Source organism: Myotis daubentonii, chromosome 3, assembly GCF_963259705.1.
Source record: "Myotis daubentonii chromosome 3, mMyoDau2.1, whole genome shotgun sequence".
In the NCBI taxonomy this organism is placed as follows: Eukaryota; Metazoa; Chordata; class Mammalia; order Chiroptera; family Vespertilionidae; genus Myotis; species Myotis daubentonii.
The window spans coordinates 117,289,594-117,311,405 of record NC_081842.1 but is presented as its reverse complement, the minus strand read 5'-3'; the positions used below and the strand labels follow the sequence as shown (position 1 = coordinate 117,311,405).

At 48.1% G+C, this 21,812-nt stretch overlaps 1 protein-coding gene across 5 annotated transcripts in view; it reads left to right on the top strand.

Annotated features, from left to right (window-relative positions):
* The first annotated feature begins 398 nt into the window (after positions 1–398).
* FBLN2 (fibulin 2) overlaps positions 399–21,812 on the top strand; it is a 104,681-nt gene continuing 83,267 nt past the window's right edge. For all 5 annotated transcript variants that reach the window (XM_059688295.1, XM_059688298.1, XM_059688297.1 and 2 more), the window contains exon 1: positions 399–512. The gene's annotated coding sequence lies outside the window, so the exon portion shown is untranslated. The remainder of the gene's footprint in view (positions 513–21,812) is intronic.

The following is a 21,812-nucleotide window of genomic DNA, read 5'->3' as shown; positions in this document are numbered from 1 at the left end:
CCAGCAGGCCAGTGGAGGCTGGGGCCAAGCTGGCCTGCCTCTTTGCAGTGTTGTACCGAGGCCCTTCAGGTCCTCCCAGCCGCCCAGAGTTTCTGAGCCCATCTTCCATGTGGGGACACTGAGGGTCACGCTCGCTGAGGTGGCTGGAACAAAGTCCCCCCCGATGAAGGCAACAGTGCGAAATCTGGAACTCAGAGTTTAGACTAGGCGGGGGAAGGGGTGCAGGTAAGGGGTCGAGGTGCTTGGCGAACGCGCAGCCCAGCCATCTCTGGGCCTCGGCTTGCACACCTCGGCCTGGAGGGAGCAGACTAGGCTGCCCACCCACCACCCCAGCCCGGTGGAGACCCCGCCCCGGAGGCGGAGCAGCCTCCCCCCCGCCCCCCCCGCCCCACCCCAAGAGCCGGCTCCGGCCCGCCCCTCCGAGCCTCCGCCCCGCCTCGCGCCGAGCTCTGGACGCGCCGACGGCCCGGCGGACAGACACACCGACCGACAGACGTGCGTAGCGCCCCGCGGTGAGTGCACACGGACCCCGCCCGGGCCTCCCTCGGCCTTGGCGTCTCGGCGCCCTCGCCAGCCGCCGCTCGATGCTCTGAGCGCTCGGACGCCCCGACGGCTGGGCGGCCCCACAGCCACGCTCTCTGCGTCCCGGTCCCAGCGGGGGAGACGGCGCCGCACGCAGCGCGCGGGGCCCATTGGAGGGATGCGGGCACTTTGTAGTGGGCTAGGGCTCGGCGGCAGGGTCCCCACCCGCCAGGTCCCGCCGCCCTCCGGTGCAGCGTCCCGCCGGTTATACCCCCCCTTCCCCTCCTGACCCCACTGCTCCCCCACTGTCCCCCTGGTCGCGAGGCCCGCTCCCCACCCCCACCTTGCCGTCCCTAGGGGATGACTGGAACCCGAGGTCAGGCACACCCCGCCTTCACACATCCTCCATTCCCCCTCCCCCTCCCAGTCACACTGCCAGACGCACTCACATTAGTGGCCAGTAGAAGCCCCCTGCATGGGGCGCACCCACCGCCATCTCTGTCACACCATTCTACTGGGCTCTTAGTCCAATGCTCAGGACCCACCCCCGCCCCAAATCGCCCTCACATATGTTTGGGCTCCTCACACTCATCTCTCCCACCCTGCCCTTTTGTGCACACATGTTACATACATGCGTGCCTTACACACTGGCTTCTCTCAGACATACCTGCCTCTTTATCAGTCAGCTGTGTTTCTGTTAAATGAGCGTGTCTCTCTAATGCATTCATATCTGCTACACACGTGACTGTTACACACACGTCAACAAGGTACTGAATGGTGTGTAAAGCATGGTACTTCTTGTGTAAAATAAGATATATAAGTACAGAATTGCTTGGGTGTACAAAACAAAGTTGGAGGAGACAGCAGGAGCATGTTGTGGTTATCTATGGTTACCTGGGGATGTGGGGCAGGTGGGGGACAAAGGTGAGATGACATTTCCCACTGTGTCTTTTATATTTTCTAGTTTTTGAACTATGTGATTGCATTGCCTGTTGAAAACATTACCTCAAATTCAAAAGCAACTGGGAAGTTGGTGGGTGACTGTTCATTTGTGAGTTAAAAAAAATAGATTTGAGAGAGAAACATGGATTTGTTGTTCCACTTATTTATGCATTCATTGGTTGATTCCCATATGTGCCTTGACCAGGGATCAAACCTGCAACCTTGGTGTATGGAGATGAGACTCTAACCAAAAGAACTAAGTGTTTAAGGATGGTTTTTAAATCCCCTGCTTTATGATCTTGTGGTGGAGCACACTGACTTCTTCCTGCCTTGGTATACAAAAGTTTCCACTTGATTAAAATGAGATGGTAACAAAGTCACTTTTGCAGGGTTTGGCAAATGGTCAAAAAAACACAAACAAAAAACCAACAACAAAAAACCCACCCTTTCTCTCCTCCCCCTTTTCCTGTGGGTGTGTTTCCTTTGGTGATTAGACCACTGGCTCTTCCTGGGGTGGGCACTGCAGGGCTTACCATTCTGTCGGGAGCTTGTTTCCACATTCTGCTGACCAGGAAACTTGGGACAGATCCAGACCCTATGGGGCCAGAGCAGGGGCAGTGGGTACAGGGAGGTCCCTGCTTTGGCACCTTGCAAGATTCAGATCCAGCTCTGCCACTCACAGACTGTGTTCCCTTGGGCCAGTGACTCACCCTCTGAGCCTCAATTCTCTTATCTGTAAAATGGTTGCCATACTTATATCTCTCAGAGTTTTTGGAAAGAGGAAATGAGACCACTCATTCCTTTATTCAGCAGATATTTATTGAGAACCTACTGGGTGCTGGTCACTGTGTTGAGTGTTAGGGATAAAACAGTGACCAAGGCAATGTCTTCTGCATCCAAAGAGCCTGCTTTCTGGTGGGCGACACAGATAGAAGCCCAGTGGGTGCTTTCTGTGCCTCCATGCCTTTGAGGTAGAGCAGACAAACTGCCCTGGTGCTGGGGTGGGGGGGCGGCTGTTTAGGGAGCATGTCAGAGGAGGTTAGCAGAGCAGGCCTGGGGTGCAGTGGGGACAATCAGGCCCAGGGCATAGCAGGTGCAAGTGACCCAGAGCAGCTGGTTGACAAGATCCCTGTGAACAGGAAGGGCAGTTGAGATGGGCCTGATCTGGGGTTTTGATTGTATTCTGGGTGTGATGAGGATTCAATTCCCAGAGAGGTGAGGTCTGAATGGGATTTTAAAGCTTCCCTCCAGCCCCTTCTGGGTAGGGGAAGAGGGTGGGGCCTACATCCGGTCCTTATGGGGTAGTGGGGAGTTGTGGAGTTGTGGCCTTCCTCCCAGAGGGTTAGCAACCATGACCATGCCTTATTGGGAGCAGCCAGGGAAGGCTGTGGAATTGGGGTTTCTGGTGAGTGGCATGCATGCCAGGGATATGTGACCAAGGTCTTGGGTTCTCTTTCTCACACACAGCTCTAGCAGTAGCCTCTAGTGTGGGCCAGCCCATGGTCCTTTCCATGGCCATCCTGAAGGCTGCAGGGATTCACACATGTGGCTCTGAAATGCTTTTGTCAGGGCTGTTCTAGGGAGAGCACAGAGGTCCTGGATGGGGGGGTTGGGGACGGGGGAGCATTCAGCTGAACCGGGAGTGGTCAGCAGGGGGGGCGGAGGGGGGCTTTCTGCAAGAGGTATTACTGGCACTGTAATGTGAAAGTAGTGTGAGGGAGACACAGTGACAGGAGAAAACCTGGCTTCTTTTGGAGATGTGGGTGGGAGGGAACGTGGGAGGAAGACGAACTGGAATGGGAGCCAGGTCTGTCCATCTCTAGGTCCTGCCCCAGGCAGGCCACCCCTTGATTACAGAGTACCACTGGCACGTACACACCACTGACTCAACTTCTCCAGTCTGGTCCCCTCCCAGCACCCCTGTCAGGTCAAGCCATGCATCATGGTACACCATTGTCCTCACAGTTATTGCGATTTGGAAACATTGCAAAAATGCCTCTGTCTTCTCATATATGGAGATTGCTGCAATGAAAGTACTAATTGAGGAAAGGTTATTTCCTTCCTTGAGGGTGGGGAGCCTGGCTTTTTGTGCAGGGGCTGTATTGTAGGCCAGAGTGACCTCGCCCGCCCGAGTCACAGTGCTGGTGAGGAAGTGGTGCTGCATGCCTGCTCCCGGCTGGGGCCAGGGGACTCTGGGAGTCTGCCTGACAAAGCGGGTGGGAAGCCATGTGCCTAGGGAGTGTGATGGCTGCTTTTAGGCATAGGCGGCCTTTGCCTTCAGATAGACCCTGCACTTTAGGCCACCTTACCTTGTAAGTTCTCATTTTTCTCGTCTGTGAATTGGAAACAGCCCTACCGGCTCTGCTATCATTTAGTCCCCAGGAATGGCCTGAAATGTGGGAAGAGGGCAGTGGGTGAAGGCCCGGCCAGATATGTGGGAAGCACAGGGGGCACTAGTGTGCCTGCCTGGCCTGAGTCTCATGACCCTGGAGAGTGAGGATTTTCTCTTCAAGTCTCAGATTCTCAATCTGTTAAAGGGACCTGGTGGTAGTGCCCACCTAATAGGGTTGGCATGAAGTCTGAAGGATGTATGGAAAGCCCCAGGTGTGGCTTGGCAAGCATACAGTGCTTAATGAACGTGTTACGTAGGTTCTGAAATGCTTTTGCCTGGGCTGTCCTGGAGGAGAGCACAGAGGTCCTGGATGGTGGGGTGGCGGGGGGAGAGCTTCCTGGAAGAGGTATTACTGGCACTGTAATGTGAAAGTAGTGTGAGGGGTACACAGTGACAGGAGAAAACCTGGCTTCTTTTGGAGACGTGGGTGGGAGGGGAGGTGGGCCGTCCTGTCCTCTTGCTCTTCTCTGTTCTGATCACTGAGGCGCATTGTGTGCACTGGGGTCAGCCCTGGGCACTGTTGGGACACACCAGTTCTTTTATTTTTAAAAATATTTTTTTGATTTTTTTTTAATTACAGTTGATGTACATTATATTTATTAGTTTCAGATGTGCAATACAGTGATTAGATCCTATATAATAAAGAGGTAATATGCAAATTAACCCTCACAAGATGGCTGCCTATGACTAGGCTGGCAGGGAGTTAGTGAGGGACAACCAAATGACTGAACAAGCAGGCTGCAGGGGGCGACCAGGCCGGCAGGGGGGCCGTGAGTGGCGGCCAGGCCGGCAATGGGGGGCAGTTGGGGGCAACCAGGCCGGTGGGGGGGGCAGTAAGGGGTGACCAGGCCGGCAGGGAGAGGGCAGTTGGGGGCGACCTGGCTGGCAGGGGGGGGCAGTTAGGGGTGATCAGGCTGGCATGAGGGGCAGTTAGTGGCAACCAGGCAGGCAGGCTGATGGTTTAGGAGTCCTGGATTGGAGAGGGTGCAGGCTGGGCTGAGGCACCATCCCCCACCCCCATGCACGAATTTCGTGCACCGAGCCTCTAGTATTTATATAACTTACTAAGTGATCACCCTGATAACCCTAGTACCCACCTGGCACCATACATAGCTATTACAATATTGTTGACTATATTCCCTATGCTGTACTTTACATCCCCATGATTATTCTGTAACTACTAATCTGCACTTCTTTAAAAAAAACTGCGTATTTACTGATTTTAGATGGAGAGGAAAGGAGAAAGAGAGGGAAACCTCTATGTGTTGTTCTACCTATTGATGCATTCATTGGTTAATTGATTTTTATACGTGCCCTTGAAGCAGGATACTAAGAAGCTAGAGAAATTCCTTGGCAGGTAGAATGGGGAAACTGAGACTGGTCACTGAACAAACCGGCCAACCAGTTTTCAGCCAGATACAGGTCACCTCCCTAGGGATAACATCTAGGCCTCAGTTGTATTTCAGCTCCAGGCCCAGAAAAGCAGCAAAATCAGATGGACAACACCAGGACCAGCTGCAATGATCAATGGTCCAATGACCCCCTGCCCTGGCACAGACCAATCCGTAGAGACAATTACCCGGAGGAGCACACCTGGAAAACTGATGACTATTCTGCTGAAACCTTCCCCTGAACCTTTCCTAAGATTTTCCCCTGCAAGAGAGAGATAAAAGCCCTCAAACAAAGGACCCAGTGCCCTCACCTTTCCCTTCCCCCTGTTTTCCTCCACAGGTACGCATCTCCTAAACCAGCGGTTGTCAACCTTGGCTGCACATTAGAGTCACCTGGGAATCTTTTTAAAATCCTGATTTCTGGGCCTCATCCTCCGGAAATTCTGTTTCTTTGTTACTAATGTGGCCCCACCCCATAACAAAGAAACAGAATTTCTGGAGGATGAGGCCCAGAAATCAGGATTTTAAAAAGATTCCCAGGTGATTCTAATGTGCAGCCAAGGTTGACAACCACTGTAAACTATAAGGGTCCCGATGAGACTTGCAATTAGGGGAGCAGTGGTGGCAGCAGCTCATCCTGGGCTAACTCCCTGAACCTGTTTCCAAGGCCCTTTTCCTCTGACTTCCCAGTGAGCCCAAGCAGCCAGCCTGGCTCCCCTGTTGCTTCTTCTATCCTTAGCCCTTCATTGTTTTTACTGTTTAATAAACATACCCTCATAATTACCTGGACTTGTGTTATAAAATTTTTCCTTCACTAAGTGAAGAACTTATACATTATTGGCCGGTCCTAGGCAGACCTATTCGGGGCCAGGTCCCCTGTCCAGTAACACCCTGATCAGGGATCAAACCTGCAACCTTGGCATATCGGGATAGTGCTCTAACCAACTGAGCTAATCTGCACTTCTTAATCTCTTCACCTTTTTCATCCCCAGTCACCCCTATCTGACAACTGTCAAGATGTTCTCTGTATCTATGAGTTTGTTTCTGTTGTGCTTGTTTGTTTATTTTGTTTTGTAAATTCCACATATAAATGAAATCATATGACATTTGTCTTTCTTTGACATTTCACTCAGCCTTCTAGGTCCATCCTTGTTGTAGATGGCAAGATTTCATTTTTTTATGGCTTAGTCATATATACATATGTAACACTTCTTCTTTATCCATTCGACTATTAATGGACACTTAGGTTGCTTCCATAGCTTGGCTATTATAAATAGTGCTACAGTGAACGGGACACACCAGTTCTTGATAAGTCTACCAGCGTTCTTTCTTCCTTAGCCTGGGTTCTCCATCAGGGCCCTAAATTTCCAGCCATGTAGTTGGTCACTAAGTGAGCTTTTGGTGATCCAGAAAATTCTATTCTTAGCTTCTCCTCACAATGAAAACACAACATTAAAAAAATATTCTGGTAGAGAACTCTTGGGACCCCTGAGAACACAACAGGGGCCTGTGGCCTGTTGTTGGAGTGATAGGCAGGGTAGGGTTTTGAGCAGGAGAGTGTAGCCTGCTGGGGAATGCACTGGACAGGCAGAGTGGGGACCTTGTGGCAGCAGGATGGGGAGGATCAGGGCCAGCTCAGGAAGCAGGGGGTCTTGACACATAGCCAACCCCTCAAAAGCACACCAAACTACGTATATCCTCCTTTACCCCTGCCTCCCCAACACTCTCAACTTTCTTGGTCCTCATGGTAGTTGGTACTGACATAGCATATCAGTGTTTCTTAACTGTTCCCCTGTGTATCTTCATAGCAGATTAATTCTTCCACCTTGTCTGACCATGGACACCCCAGGATCCCCATCTGCTGTTGTCTGATTACAGGGCTGATATAGGCAGGCCCCCTGGGAAGAATCCAATGGGTGCCCAGACAGTGTGGCTCAGTGGTTGAGCATTGACTTATGAACCAGAAGGTCACAGTTCGATTCCTGGTCAGGGCACATACCCAGGTTGTGGACTTGATTCCCAGTGGGGGTGTGCAGGAGCAATCAGTGATTCTCTTTCTCTCTCCCTTCCTCTCTGAAATCAATAAAAATATATTAAAGAAAAAGAATCCAATGGGTGTTGGCTTCCTCTTTTAATAAAGTGATGATTAGCATAATTCGATCTATTGTCCTACTTCCATGCCTTTACATTATACCGAGTATATTTAAAAAAAATCCCTCCCCTGTTTTATTTATATTTATTTTAAAAGGAGACCTTCTATCATAACTGTAGATAGAAATGAGGCTCATTTGCTTGGAATTAGCAATACCCATGAAAATAGCTGCAAAGTAGGACCAAATTTTCGCCCCTTTTTGTTCCCTGCCCCAGCCTTGAGCCAGTGAGTCCTGCCCTCTCTTTGTTGAAAAGGAACATTGTCAAGTGGCAGGCACATGTTCACAGCCCTGAGAGTTCTGTGATTGTGACTAGTTGAAAGAGAAGATGAACAGGGTGCTTACTCACCATAGGCCTTGCCCTGAGTTCTGGCTTCACCTAGCATGGCTCTCTAGCCTCACTTGGAAAAGCCCCTCTGGGGTCATCACACACCACTTCTTCTCAGAACCTCCTGCTTTCTGGGCCCTCCTTGGCATGTTTCCTGCTGGGTGGGACTGTGAGGATGTCTTCTCCAAAACTAAGGCCTGATTCTTAGGTCGTGGCTGGTGCTTGTTCTCATGGGGAAAAAGGGGACCTGGGCCGCTGCTCATACTCCCCCACTCTGCACCCTGTGTGCTGGCTGTGCAGAGCTCTGGAGGGGAAAACAGCTTAGCCTGGGGTGTCCTGCAGCCTGGGTCTGTGCCACGGGGTAACAGGCTGGCTGGGGCTTAAGGTTTGGGCTCCAGCTCTGAAGGAGAGGACAATGGGGGCTGGCTGTGGGGATCTCTGGGCTGGGTCTAGTGCTTGAGTGAAGTGGGCATCTAAGCCTGGCCAATTTGGAAGTGCCTTGTGCACTGTAAATCGCTGAGCTTGGGTGAGCAGAGCTCACTAACATTACTTTTCCTGGGCAATACAATAACACCCACAGTGATAGCCAATTGGCTACAGGTTCTTAATTAGCTACAGGACCTGGTGTGAGGGAACTTTGCTCTAGTCCTCTTACCATACCCCCTCCTTACCCACTTGTTTTCTTGAACTGAGTACCCAATCTTAGGCTTTCATGAGAGCAAGAAACTCATTTAATGGACTACTGGGAATGGAAAGGTTGTGGTGACATTAGCTACCTATCCCTGAAATGCCCCACTAAGACCCCAAGGCCAGATGTGCCTGACCCAGGTATACCCCTTAGATTGGCTGCGGCTTCCCATGCGAGGGGTGGGAGGAGTGGCCCTTCCTTAGCATGTGGCACAGTAGCACATGCATCCATGACCTGGCCCCAACCCTCACTATGATTTCCCTGCATCGTCAGGAAAGGACGCTGGCTCCAGGGAGTGCAGTAGCTAGGGACTCCTCATACCCTTCTTTCTTGGTCTGCACTTTCTCTAGTTGATTTTCTCAAAATGATTTAAATGTGCCCACCTTCAGCTGGGAGGCATCCCGGCTCAAAGTTTTTTTCTGCTAGAAATGGTCTGTGTTTTCTTTTATTTCCAAGATCAAAGTCCTGGGGAATCGCCCTGATTGGCCCAGCTTAACAGGCACCCTGGGCTAATCGTCGGCCCCTGGCCGGGTCACCAAGTCATGATATTGATGTGGCTTTAGGGGCTGTCTCCATCCATTCTCTGAGAATAGGCATTCAGTGAAGCAGGCTGCAGCCTAAGAGGTGTCCACCATACAGACAAAGTTTAGTAACTTCAGAAACTCAAGCATTCTTGGAGTCTAGTCAGCAACAGACATAACACAGTTGCCGATCTTGTTTTCTTGTCATAGTTTTAAGGATTATTTTGGTTGCAGGTGATAGAGAGTACAACTTAAGCAAAAAATATACAGGGGACTAGCTTCAGGCTTGGCTGTTTCCAGGAGCTCTGAAGAGGCCATCAGGGCTGTGTCTGCATTCGCTATGTTGTGCAATTGTAAGGTAAGCTCTGCCATGGGATGGTCAGGTGACCCAGCAGGTCCAGGCTCACTCCTTTGAGCTGAGGAGCTTCAGCATGGCTGGTATGGCTGGCTGGTATGACTGTTCCTTACCAGTCACTCTCTTGGCCATCCAACAGTCCACATGGCCTGAGGGTGAGAGAGGGTGGCTCCCAGAGGAAAATTGGGGTTTTCATACCAGGAGAAGTGGGCGGAGATCCCCACAGCATCTCTGGCCTGTTCCAGGTAAATGGCCGTGTATTTTTCCCTGCCCCTATCTCACACGGGGGACCCATCCTGCAGAGAATGTGAGAATGTTCTGCTATGAGTCATAGAAGCTCTTTACCATCTGGGTGGCTCATGTTAGAATAGGAAGTTGAAGAAAGGTGGTAAGGGCTATGGATGGGGTCCTGATTTCCAACCAAACCATATTCACCCAGAGTGGTGAGGATGTGGGCAGAATCAGTTATTCTCTAAGGGTTTGCTCTAAAACTTATTTTTTCTTTTCTGTGACTTCTGAAGGTTCAGGAACTCTGTGTAGAGTGTAGAGAGGTCAAAAGAGGAAGCAGAGAACTCTGATGAAAGGTTTCCCGGAAGAGGGGATATTGAGCTGGGTCTGTAGGGATGAATAGGAGTTTGCTAAGAGGCAGGAGAGTGTGCCTGGCAGAGGGAACAAAGGAATGTGCAGACTTGAGGAGCTGTGAGAGATTTATTTATTTAAAAGATATTTTTATTGATTTTAGAGAGGAAGGGAGAGAGAAATAGAAACACCAATGATGAGATTCAGTGATCACTGCCTCTGTACACCCCCTGAGGGGGACTGAGCTCTCAACCCGAGCATGTGCCCTGACCGGGAATGGAACTGTGAACTCCTGGTTCATAGGTCGATACTCAACCACTAGCTGGGTGCACTGTGAGAAATTTAGAGTAGCTGGGGCCAGTAATTGTTTTTTACATTGAATATGTATTTTCAGCTGTTGTTTGACATTTGTGATCATCATCTCCTTGAGTCCTTCCAGTGTTGCCAAGTGGCTACCGTGATGGGGACAGGCCTGCGGAACATGCAGAGTTTCCCTGGATAGTGCCTCTTTCCATATGCCTCAGAGCTGAGGGACTGCTTTCTCTCTGTCCCTGTGTGTCTGCTTGGCTTTCGGTCTGCTTCTCTCGGTATTTCTGCCTGTCCCTGTTTCACCTTACCCAGGCCTGTGATGCTGAAAGAAGGACGTGTGAGATGAGGCTGAAGGGTAGATGCGCACTGGGATTGTGACCACCTGAGGCTCCCAGCTTAGCTTAGCCACTGACTTGCAGGTGACGTCAAGCAAGTTTCTCCATTTATGGAGGCCCTGTTGGTGGCACTCACCTTTATGGGTCTTCTTTCTTTTTTCTTTTTGTTAATCCTCACCTAAGGATAGTTTTTCCACTGATTTTTTTTTTTTTTTTTTTTTTTTTTAGAGTGTGGAAAGGAGGGAGAGAGGGGGGAGAGGGGAAGGGAGAGAGGGAGAAGGAGAAGGAGAAACCACATGTGAGAGATACATCGATTGGTTGCCTCCTGCACACCCCAACCAGGGCTGGGGATCAGACCTGTGACCCTTCAGTGTGCGAGCTGACACTATAACCACTGAGGACACTGGCCAGGGCGGGTCTTTTAAACAAATTTATTTTATTTTAGTGTTGACAGTATTACAGATGTCTCCCATTTTCTCCCTTTTTGCTCCCCTCCATCCCATCAGGGGGTCTTCCCCATGCTATTGTCTTTGTCTCTGGGTTATGGATATATACATATATGTTCTTTGATTAATCTCTCCTATCCTCACCCCACCCTCTGGCTGCAGTCTGTTTTTCTGTTCCATGCATCCATACCTCTGGCCCTATTTTATTCATTTAGTTTATTTTGTTCTTTAGATTCCACTTATAAGTGAGATCATATGATATTTGTCTTTCTCTAACTGGCTTACTTTGCTTAGCATAATACCAGGTGTACCAGTTAATAATGCGGATTTTTTTCAATAGATGGAGTTACACATATATTGATATATATGTGATTTGATATGTATGCTATTTTGTTGTATTGACTGCAAGCTTCAAAAGTTCATATGTCAAATTTTCTGAAGATGTTAACATCATAGATATTATGCTTAAAAATGTCGAATTTCATGCCAAGAAAAAGAGCATTTGCGGGAAGTTTTAATTCATTACTTTATTTTGAAGAAAAGTGCTGCTGAAAGTTATTGTATACTGTGGGAAGCTTATGGTGAACATGTTCCAGCTCAAGATACTTGTGAATGCTGGTTTAAACACTTTAAAAGTGATGATTTCGATGTGAAAGACAAAGAACGTCCAGGTCAACCAAAAAAGTTTGAAGACCAACAATTACAAGCATTATTGGATGAAGATGCATGTCAAACTCAAAAACAACCTGCAGAAAGATTAAACGTTGCTCAGCAAACAATTTCCGATTGTTTACAAGCAATGGGAAAGATTTTAAAGGAAGGAAAATGGGTGCCACATCAACTGAATGAAAGACAAATGGAAAACCGAAAAGTCATCAGTAAAATGTTGCTTCAACAGCACGAAAGAAAGTCTTTTTTGCATCGAATTGTGACTGGCAATGAAAAGTGGATTTATTTTGAGGATCCCAAACTCACAAAATCATGGGTTGATCCAGGTCAACTATCAACATTGACTGCAAGGCCAAATCACTTCGGAAAGAAGACAATGCTCTGCGTTTGGTGGGATCAGGAAGGTGTGGTGTATTATGAGCTTCTAAAACCAGGTGAAACCGTTAATACTGATAGCTACTGACAACAAATAATCAATTTGAACCATGCTTTGATCGTAAAATGACCAAAATGGGCCAGAAGACATGGCAAAGTAATTTTGCTTCATGATGACGCACCATCACACACTTCAAAACCAGTTAAAGACATGTTAAAAGATCTTGCCTGGGAAGTATTAACCCACCTGTTATATTCACCAGACCTTGCTCCTTCAGATTACCACTTGTTCCAATAGATGGCACATGTACTTTCTGAGTAGCACTTCAAAATGTACAAAGAAGTGGAAAATTGGGTCTCTGAATGGTTTGCCTCAAAACAAGAAAAGTTCTATTGGGACGGTATCCACCAATTACCTGAAAGATGGGGGAAATATATAGCTAGCGATGGACATTACTTTGAATAAAGCACTTTTGATGTTTCTCTTTAAATTATCATGTTTTCTTTGATCACAAAATCCGAATTATTAACCGGACACCTGGTACACTCCAGGTCCCTCCATGCTGTCTCAAAGGTTAAGATATCCTTCTTTTTTGCAGCTGTATAGTATCCCATGATAAATGTACCACAGCTTTTTTATCCACTCATCTACTGATGGGCACTTGGGCAGTTTCTAGATCTTAGTTATTATAAATAATGCTGCTATGAACATAGGGGTGCATTTATTCTTTCTGATTGGTGTTTTGGGATTTTTAGGATATATTCCCAGAAGCGGGATCGCTGGGTCAACTGACAAATCCATTTTTAGTTTTTTGAGGAAACTCCATACTGTTTTCCACAGTGGCTGAACCAGTCTGCATTCCACCAGCAGTGCACAAGGGTTCCCTTTCCTCCACATCCTCTCCAGCACTTGTTGTTCATTGATTTGTTGATGGTAGCCATTCTGGCAGATGTGAGGTGATAACTCATTTGTCATTTTAATTTTCATCTCTCTGATGACTTTGAGCATTTTTTTCATGTGTCTATTGGCCATCTGTTTGTTCTCTCTGGAGAAGTGGTCCTTTGCCATTGATTGGATTGTTTGTCTTCCTTTTGTTGAGCTGTATGAGTTCTTTGTATATTTTAGAAATTAAACCCTTATCAGATGTATCATTGGTGAATATGGTTTATTACCTTTTCATTTTGTTGATGGTTTCTCTTGCTGTGCAGAAGCTTTTTAGTTTGATGTAATCCCATTTGTTATTTTTTTCCTTTGTTTCTCTTGTCCTATGCAATGTATTGGTGAAAATACTGCTATGTGAGATGTTTGAGATTTTACTGTTTTCTTCTAACTTATGGTTTATTCATACTTATGGTTTCATGACTTACATTTTATCCATGTTGAGTTTATTCTTGTGTATGGCATAATTTGGTGGTCTAATTTCATTGCATCTTTTTTTTAATTGATTTTTAGAGAGGGAGGAGTGGAGAGAGGAAGGGCGGGAGAGAGGAGACACACACATACACACATACACACACACACACCATTGGGGATCGAATCTGCAACCTAGGTATGTGCCCTGACTGGGAATTGAACCCTTGACCTTCTGGTGCATGGGACAGCTCCAACCAACTGAGCCACACCAGCCAGGGACACACATTTGTAACTCATTCCATGTTTTGTTAGTCCTGTGCTGGGGCCGCACAAATTAAATAATCCACCCATCTCCACCCACCCACCAAAAGCATTCTCCAGTGTCCACATGGGCCAGCCCCTCAGTCCGGCTGAGCAGGAGAGTGGGTCCCTGCTTTAGAGCCACAGTCTAGTCAGGGAGATGAGCAGGTGGACAGGGCAGCACAAACTCTCAGCTCCGAGGAACAAGGACGGAGCCTGCCAGCCCCAGCTCCTGATAACCACCCTGTGGCTGGAGGGAGGAGGCGGGCCCTCTGGAATGCAGCCCACAGTGTGTGTGTTCAGGGCACTCTGGAGCCCCGTGGAGTGGTGCTGGCAGGGCTCTGTGCACCTAGGTCCGGAGTGGAAGTGGTGGTCCACAGTTTGGATGGACTCTGATGGACCAAATGAGGCAGGGGCAGGGATGTGTCCCGAGAGTAGGAACCCAGTCATGCAAGGCCTGAGGAGGCAGTGTCCAGGCAGGGAGAGGGGAGTGGTTGGACCCATGGGGAGCAGTGACCCACTGGCTGAGAATGGACATGGGGCAGGGACCCACCAGGCTCAGCACGTGTGTGGGCATGCACATGCATGCTCACAGTTGCCGTCATACACCTATATAGACTCACACATGCTTGCACATGCTTAAACACACTTCACATTCACACACCCACTCATATACACACACTTATACTTCACATATACATTTCTCACAGTCATACACATAGTTACACCCACACTCACACCTTATACACACACCCACTCCATACCCATTCATATACAATTATGTTTCACATGCACACAGATGCATGCACACACTGAAACTCCTACACACATGCGCGTACACACACACACTCACTCACAAGTATTCTCATCTCTTCTAGAAAGGACTCTGTCTTTTGGCTTCCCTTGCAAAAAGTTTCTTGTATCAAAAAGAGAAGGGGAAAAGAAAGCAGGAGTATCTGCTTGAGCCTAGAGGCAGGGTACAACCTAGTTCAGGCCCTTCCTGGGGGACTGCTCACCTCTGGTGAAAGGGGCTGAGTCAAGGTTTGAGAGGCTACTGAGGAGGGGTGGATCCCAAAGTTTATCTCCCACTGGCCTGGCAAAGCCCCTAAAATCCCACCTTTGTGCTCCCGAAGGGAGACATTTAACCCTTAAAGGCCAGTTTATTCTCTGGGAGGGGAGACGGGTGAACTCATTCTTAGTGCTTGCTAAGGAGGGGTCATTCCCATAGAATGGTCCTCTTTATCACGAGAAGTTTACTTTTATCAGAGTTTTTAATCACAAAATGTTGAATTTTATTGAATACTGTACTTATTTCCAGGATCTAGTGAGATGATCATACAGAATTTTTCTTTTAGTGGGTTGCATTGATGTTTTAATATTGAACTACCCTTGCATTTTTTAAAAGATATAATTTACAATTTTATTTATTTATGTATTTTAGAGAGAGAGAGGGGGAGAGAGAATGAAGCATCTATTTGTTGTTCCACTGATTTATGCATTCATTGGTTAATTCTTGTATGTGCCCTGACCTGGGATTGAACCCACAGCCTTGGTGTATCAGGACGATACTCTAACCAACTGAGCCACCTGGCCAGGACCCATTCAGGATTTTGAGTAAAGGTGGGAGAACAGACGAGAAGTCCCCAGTGACAGGACCACCAGGAGAGGGGGAGGTCAGGGTGCGAAGCCGCCTATCCATCTGGGGCTGCGTGGAGGGTGTGGGCATGCCAGGTGGGGAGAGCAGTGAGCTCAGCCTTGGCTGCCAGTGGGGCTGTTTTTCCTCACCCGCCTGGGTGTTTCTTCTTTCCAGCATCCTGCCTCACGGGGAGGAGGCTTCAGCTTCCTGTGCCGTGAGAGCAACATAGTTTCTCTTCTCAAAGGTTGATTGTAAATCCTGGACATTCATCTTGTAATTTCTTACTTGCTATGTTGGTAATGAGGTAGTTATTACATATGCAGGGCCAGCTCTCACACAGGGTATAAGAAGCTTTTTATTCGGGAGAAAAAACCTGGCTATTCCTCTTGAAGGGTGAATTTCCCTAGTGATTTCATGAGCTCACCTGTTGAAGGTCCACAGGGACCAGTGAGCGTGTGAGGACTCGGGGCTCCTGACACCTTCTCTGCCTGCCACCTGGGGTCCCTCTTCTCTTCAGCACTTTATACCTAGTGTTTCCTCAGAACCCAGTGTCCCCCTGCACCCCAGACATATTCCTCCCTCCTCCTTGGTGGTCTCCTGGCCTGGCCTGCTCCAGCTCTCCCACCTGCAAGGACACAGGCCTTTCCCAGGCCCCTTCCCTGAACCCTACCCTTCACAGCCTGACATGTCTTTTTGCAAATAAAGCCATCAATTAGTCAGACTTTTGCCCACGAGGAAATGAAGGGAAATATGACTTTAACGACAGAAGCCAAATTTTATCACTTTTCTTTTGATAATTTGTGACTATTTTTCACCTCCCTCCCCTCTTCCCCATATCTTGTGTTAAATCCCTGTCTGACCTTTGTTAGCTTTTTATATACTACTCTCATTGGCTCTTTTTTCTTTTCTTTAAAAAGTCTCTTTTATTGTGAAAAAGCACACATACAAAAGGAACATAAAAGCAGTTGAACAAACCTTGGAGTAATCACCAGAAGGACACCACCCACCCCCACAAGCTCCTGGGAACCTCCTGGACCTGCCTCTCTCCACCTAGCCACCCACCACCAAACTTTTATGGAGACTGCTTGGCTTGGCTGGCTTTCTGGGGCTGCCTTGTACATTTGTGTGCCTTAAATGATGTTTAGGTTTAATTTGTATTTTATATGACTGGAGTCTTCCTCAGACTTCTTGAAACGGGTGTCTTCAGTTCCTTATTGAGTTTCCAGTGTGCTGTGACCTAATGGATGGCCCCTACCACTCCATCGGAACAACTTCCACTAAATGTACTGGATGCTTTGTGGAGTTCCTGGAGCACTAGATGTGGGTGACTGACCTTTTTTCTCTTTTGAGCTTCTCTCCTTTCTTCTTCTTCTTCTTCTTCTTCTTTTTTTTAAAATTCTCACTCCAGGATATTTTTTCCATTGAATTTTAGAGAGAGTGGAAAGGAAGGAGGAAGGGGGAGAGACAGATATAGAAGGAGAGAGAGACACATCAATTGGTTGCCTCCTGCACACACCCCGACCAGGGCTGGGGATCTAACTTGCAATCCAGGTACATGTCCTAGACTGGGAATTGAACCCGAGACCCTTCGATGCATGGGGCCCACCCTCCAACCACTGAGCCATGCCGGCCGGGGTTCTCCTTTCTTGATTTTCATGTCCACTCACTCACTTTTTCTCCTCTGCTGCTTACCTCATTTCCTCCTGTCACCCAACTGGTTCTGTGCTGGACCTTTAGGTTCTTGACTCATTGCAGGACAGATTTCAAGAATGAGTCTGAGTGCCAGTCCAAGTGAGGGAGAGCGAAGTAAGTTTCCTCCAGGTAGAGATAAGGGAGGGCCGGGCAACGGTTCCGCTGTGAAAGGGGCCAAAGTGCATGTCCAAGTTGTGTGCTTGTCAGTTAGTTCTTGGGACTTTATATGTTTCCAGTTTTTGAATTTTGTGGTTGGGAAGAACCTTGTTCCAAGTTTGTTTTTTCCCCCTTGTATTTGTGGTATCAGTTTTCACCATAAGGAGCTTGGGGCCCTCTCTGGTTAAGTTTACCTCCATCTTGTACTGACCTGGTTTTAGGAGTTTCTGCTGTTGTTGGCTTCTGCCACCACGGCAGGGGTTCCTGCCACTAACTGCTTCTCTTGGATCAAGTGCACAGGTGGGGGCTCTGGTGAGAGCACCCAGTGGCTTCTCTGCCTGTGACGTCTGTTCACTCCTTGGGAGCTTTCCCTAACTTCTTTCTGTCCTGTTGCACTCCCACTCTCTCCTTTGTTCTGTGCATGCCAACTACAATGTGTCCAGCTGGTTCTTATCTCAGGGCCTTTGCACATGCTGTTACCTCTGCCTAGGATTCCATTCCCCTAGATCAGTGGTCGGCAAACTGCGGCTCGGCAAAGTGCAGCTCGTGAGTCACATGCGGCTCTTTGGCCCCTTGAGTGTGGCTCTTCCACAAAATACCGCCTTCTGCACATGGGCCACGAAGTTTCAATCACACTGTACGTGCGCACCCGCATGTGGTATTTTGTGGAAGAGCCACACTCAAGGGGCCAAAGAGCCGCATGTGTCTTGTGAGCCGGGATTTGCTGACCACGGCTCTAGATCTTCGCATGGCACCACATTTTTGACAGGCAAGCTTCAGCTGAACTGTTGCCTCCTAGGAGAGGCCTGCTCTGACCACTCTTGCCAAAGGAATACTCTGGTCCCTCTTCTTCACAACCCTGACATCATCTTGTTATTTATTTGTTCCTTGTTTCTTCCTTCTACCAGAATGATGGGCACATGAGGGTAGGAATTTTGTTGGTCTTGTTTACTACCACATCCCAGTACCTGTAATAGGGGCTGGCAGGTAGTAGGTGCCTGATTAATATCTACATACTGAAGGACGCTGGCATACATATTGCCTTGCCAGACAGACCTGGGTTCTAAGTGAGGGAGAGCGAAGCACCATTTACTTGGGCAGATCATTAACCCTGTCCGGGCCTGAGTTTCCTTATCTGTAGAGCATGGCTAAGTAATTAAACATTCCTGGAAACTCTCAGTCCAGTGTTTGGCATTGTGTCAGCACTGAGGAAGTGATGGTTATAAATATGAACCTATCACCAGTTACAATTCCTCCTAACATTTTGTGCCAAAACAAGTTTATTTTCCCCAGTGAACTAGATGACTTCCTCTTATCAGACAAGGAGCGTGGGGTTATCTTCTAATTTCCTTTTGGTCCTGGCTGCCAGGAAGCTTACTACTAAGGGGCCGTCTCAGGAATAGCCTTTTGTTTCCTGTTGGGTCTTCAGTGTGGTTTTTTCCCTTTTCTGTCTCTGCTCTTTGATTATTTGTTTTTAGCTCCATAGTACACATGTGTTACTGTTGTTTTTTTTATTATGGTAAAATATAGATAACACAAAAGTGAACAATTTAACCATTTAAAAATTGTTTTTTTTAATATTCACTTGAGGACATATTTTATTGATTTTTAGAGAGAGCGAGAGACATCAATGTGAGAGGGAAACATTGATCGGCTGCCTCCCATACTCGCCCTGACTGGGGATTGAACCCATACAACCTTTTGGTTGTATGGGATGATGTTCCAACCAACTGAGCCACCTGGCCAAGGCTAACCATGTTTGTCCACTTCATTGGCATTAAGTACACTCACATTTTGTGGATCCATCACCACCATCCATTTCTAAAACTTTTTTATCTTGCAAAACTGTAATTCTGTACCCATTAAACATTAACTCCCCATTATTCCTCTCCCAGCCCCTGCTGTCTCTGGGGACCTCAGATGCATGAAATCAGTCTTTGTCCTGTGTGACTGGCTTATTACACTGCACTGAGCACAATGTCCTCTGAGTTCACTTATGGTGTAGCAGGTGTCAGGATGTCCTTCCTTCTTAGGGCTGAAAAATATTCCACATTTTGTCTTATCTGTTTACTTGTTGATGGGCACTGGGTTACTCCCACCACTTGGCTATTGTGAATAATGCTGCTTTGACTAGGGTGTGCAAACACTATTTTAGTACATTACTTTCTTACCTCTCTGAGGCTGAGGTGAGGACAGTCTGAATTATAAACTAAAGGTATTTTTTTTGGACAGTTTCTAGGACCAAACTGTCCTACCAGCATCTTCCCGGGTGTGTGTATGTGTCCGTGTGGTACACGGTTTGGCCACTGCTGGTGTCCTGTGTGGCTCCCCATCCCTTGAGGTGCACTCTTCTCCCAGCTGCCCCAGGTTTGGGCTGCTAATGGCCCCAGGTTTGGAATGCTTTCCCTGGGTCCACAGGAGTTGCCTCCCCGACATGCTTGGGAGATAACTTTCCCTTTTTCTCCTTACCTGGGTCCATGACAGTGACTGAGTAATGCCTCTGTGAGTAGGATGAGCCCCGGAGTGCCAGTCACACTGCAGGGCTCCCATGGGATCAGGCTGGTGCCAGACTCCAGCTGAGGCCACATCTTTGCCCAGCTTCATCCTTTCCTGTATCCTCCTTCCCCTTTTCTCCTTCTTGTGAGCATCTGTCACCACCCCTCCCCCTCCCAGTGAACCACAAACACAAGAATCCATCTCAGCTTTGCTTCTAGAGGCCCTGGCTAAGACTGTGAGCCCTGTATTCCCTCCCACAGTTGTGGTGTTGTATGGCTGGGAGAATGCCACTGGATTCCTCTGTGACTGGCATACCAAGGTCTACTTGGCCATCTATGTAGGAGTAGGCTCCTTAGAAAGGGACAAAATGTCTACTGTCCATCACTTAGAGAAGAGGCAGTCTTAACCCAGGAAACCTGGACATTCAGGTGACCTTGGGCTGGAGGGAACTGGAACTTCCACCTCCTCTGGGCCTCTTTCCTTTGGGTGTGGACAAGAGGAGCCCAGAGCCCAGGAGGTTCCAGGAGGACAGAGAGACGGCACTGAGCCTAGTGATGGCAGTGGAGAATTGGTGTGGATCACATGGACCAGTGATTTTCTGCTGTCAGGCCCCACCTTCTGATTTCCCAGAGAAGTTAGAAATTCAGCTTCGGGAGAGAAACCAAGATGGTGGCATAGGTAAACACCGGAGATTGCTGCCTCGCACAACCACTTCAAAAATACAACTAAAAGACGGAACGGACATCACCCAGAACCACAGGAAGGCTGGCTGAGGGGAAATTCTATAACTAGAAGGAAAGAGAAAAGCATACCGAGAGTCAGAGGAGGTGCGGTGCTGAAGTAAAATACAAAGGTGCGGAGGTGCGTACGGAGTGGGCTGGCTGCTGAGGGCGTGGTTGTTGTTTTCAATCGGGAGGGAGTCTCAGGCTCTGAGCTCCAGTTTCGGTCGAGTCTCTGGGGACCCAGACTCAAACGGGAGAAGCGGGACTGTTCAAACCGGCATCGGTCGGAACTCGAGGGCTGCTTTCTCTCCGAGGTACTTGCAGCGGTTTCTGGGACACTGAGAGGCAGAGCCTCTGGGGACGGGACTGAGAGCAGCCATAACTGCTCGCTCAGCCCACCCTGTTGATCCCCTGGGACCTGCCCAGCCCAGGCCTTGCACGGAGGCATTTGCTGGTTAGCATCAGGCAGAGGCTAGATTAGCATCGCCCTAGAGATCCAGGACAGAAGTTCTCCCACTGCAGACACAGCTGATTCTCACAGCCAATTGGCCTGGAGGTCAAATCCCCCTCAGTGTTACCTACAACAATCAAGGCTTAGCTACAACAAGACTGTGCACAAAGACCACAAGGGGGTGCACCAAGAGTGTCTACCTCAGGTAATTGGGACACAGCACAGAAAGCCACTCTATCGACACAGCGAAGCATAAAAAATGCCGAGACAAAGAAACAGGACACAAATGACAGAAATGGAGGAAAGCAGGCTTCTGGATATAGAATTCAAAACCACACTTTTGAGGTCTTTCAAGAGTCTTCTAGAGACTGCCGATAAACTTAATGAGATGTACAAGAAATCTAATGAGACCCTCGATGTTGTGATAAAGGACCAACTAGAAATTAAGCATACACTGACTGAAATAAAGAATATTATACAGACTCCCAACAGCAGACCAGAGGATCGCAAGAATCAAGTCAATGATTTGAAATATGAAGAAGCAAAAAACACCCAACCGGAAAAGCAAAATGAAAAAAGAATCCGAAAATATGAAGATAGTGTAAGGAGCCTCTGGGACAGCTTCAAGCATACCAACATCCGAATTATAGGGCTGCCAGAAGACGAGAGAGAGCAAGATATTGAAAACCTATTTGAAGAAATCATGACAGAAAACTTCCCCTACCTGGTGGAAGAAATAGACTTACAAGTCCAGGAAGCGCAGAGAACCCCAAAAAAGGAATCCAAAGAGGACCACACCAAGACACATCATAATTAAAATGCCAAGAGCAAAAGACAAAGAGAGAATCTTAAAAGCAGCAAGAGAAAGAAACTCAGTTACCTACAAGGGAATACCCATACGACTGTCAGCTGATTTCTCAACAGAAACTATGCAGGCCAGAAGGGAGTGGCAAGAAATATTCAAAGTGATGAATGCCAAGAACCTACAACCAAGATTACTTTA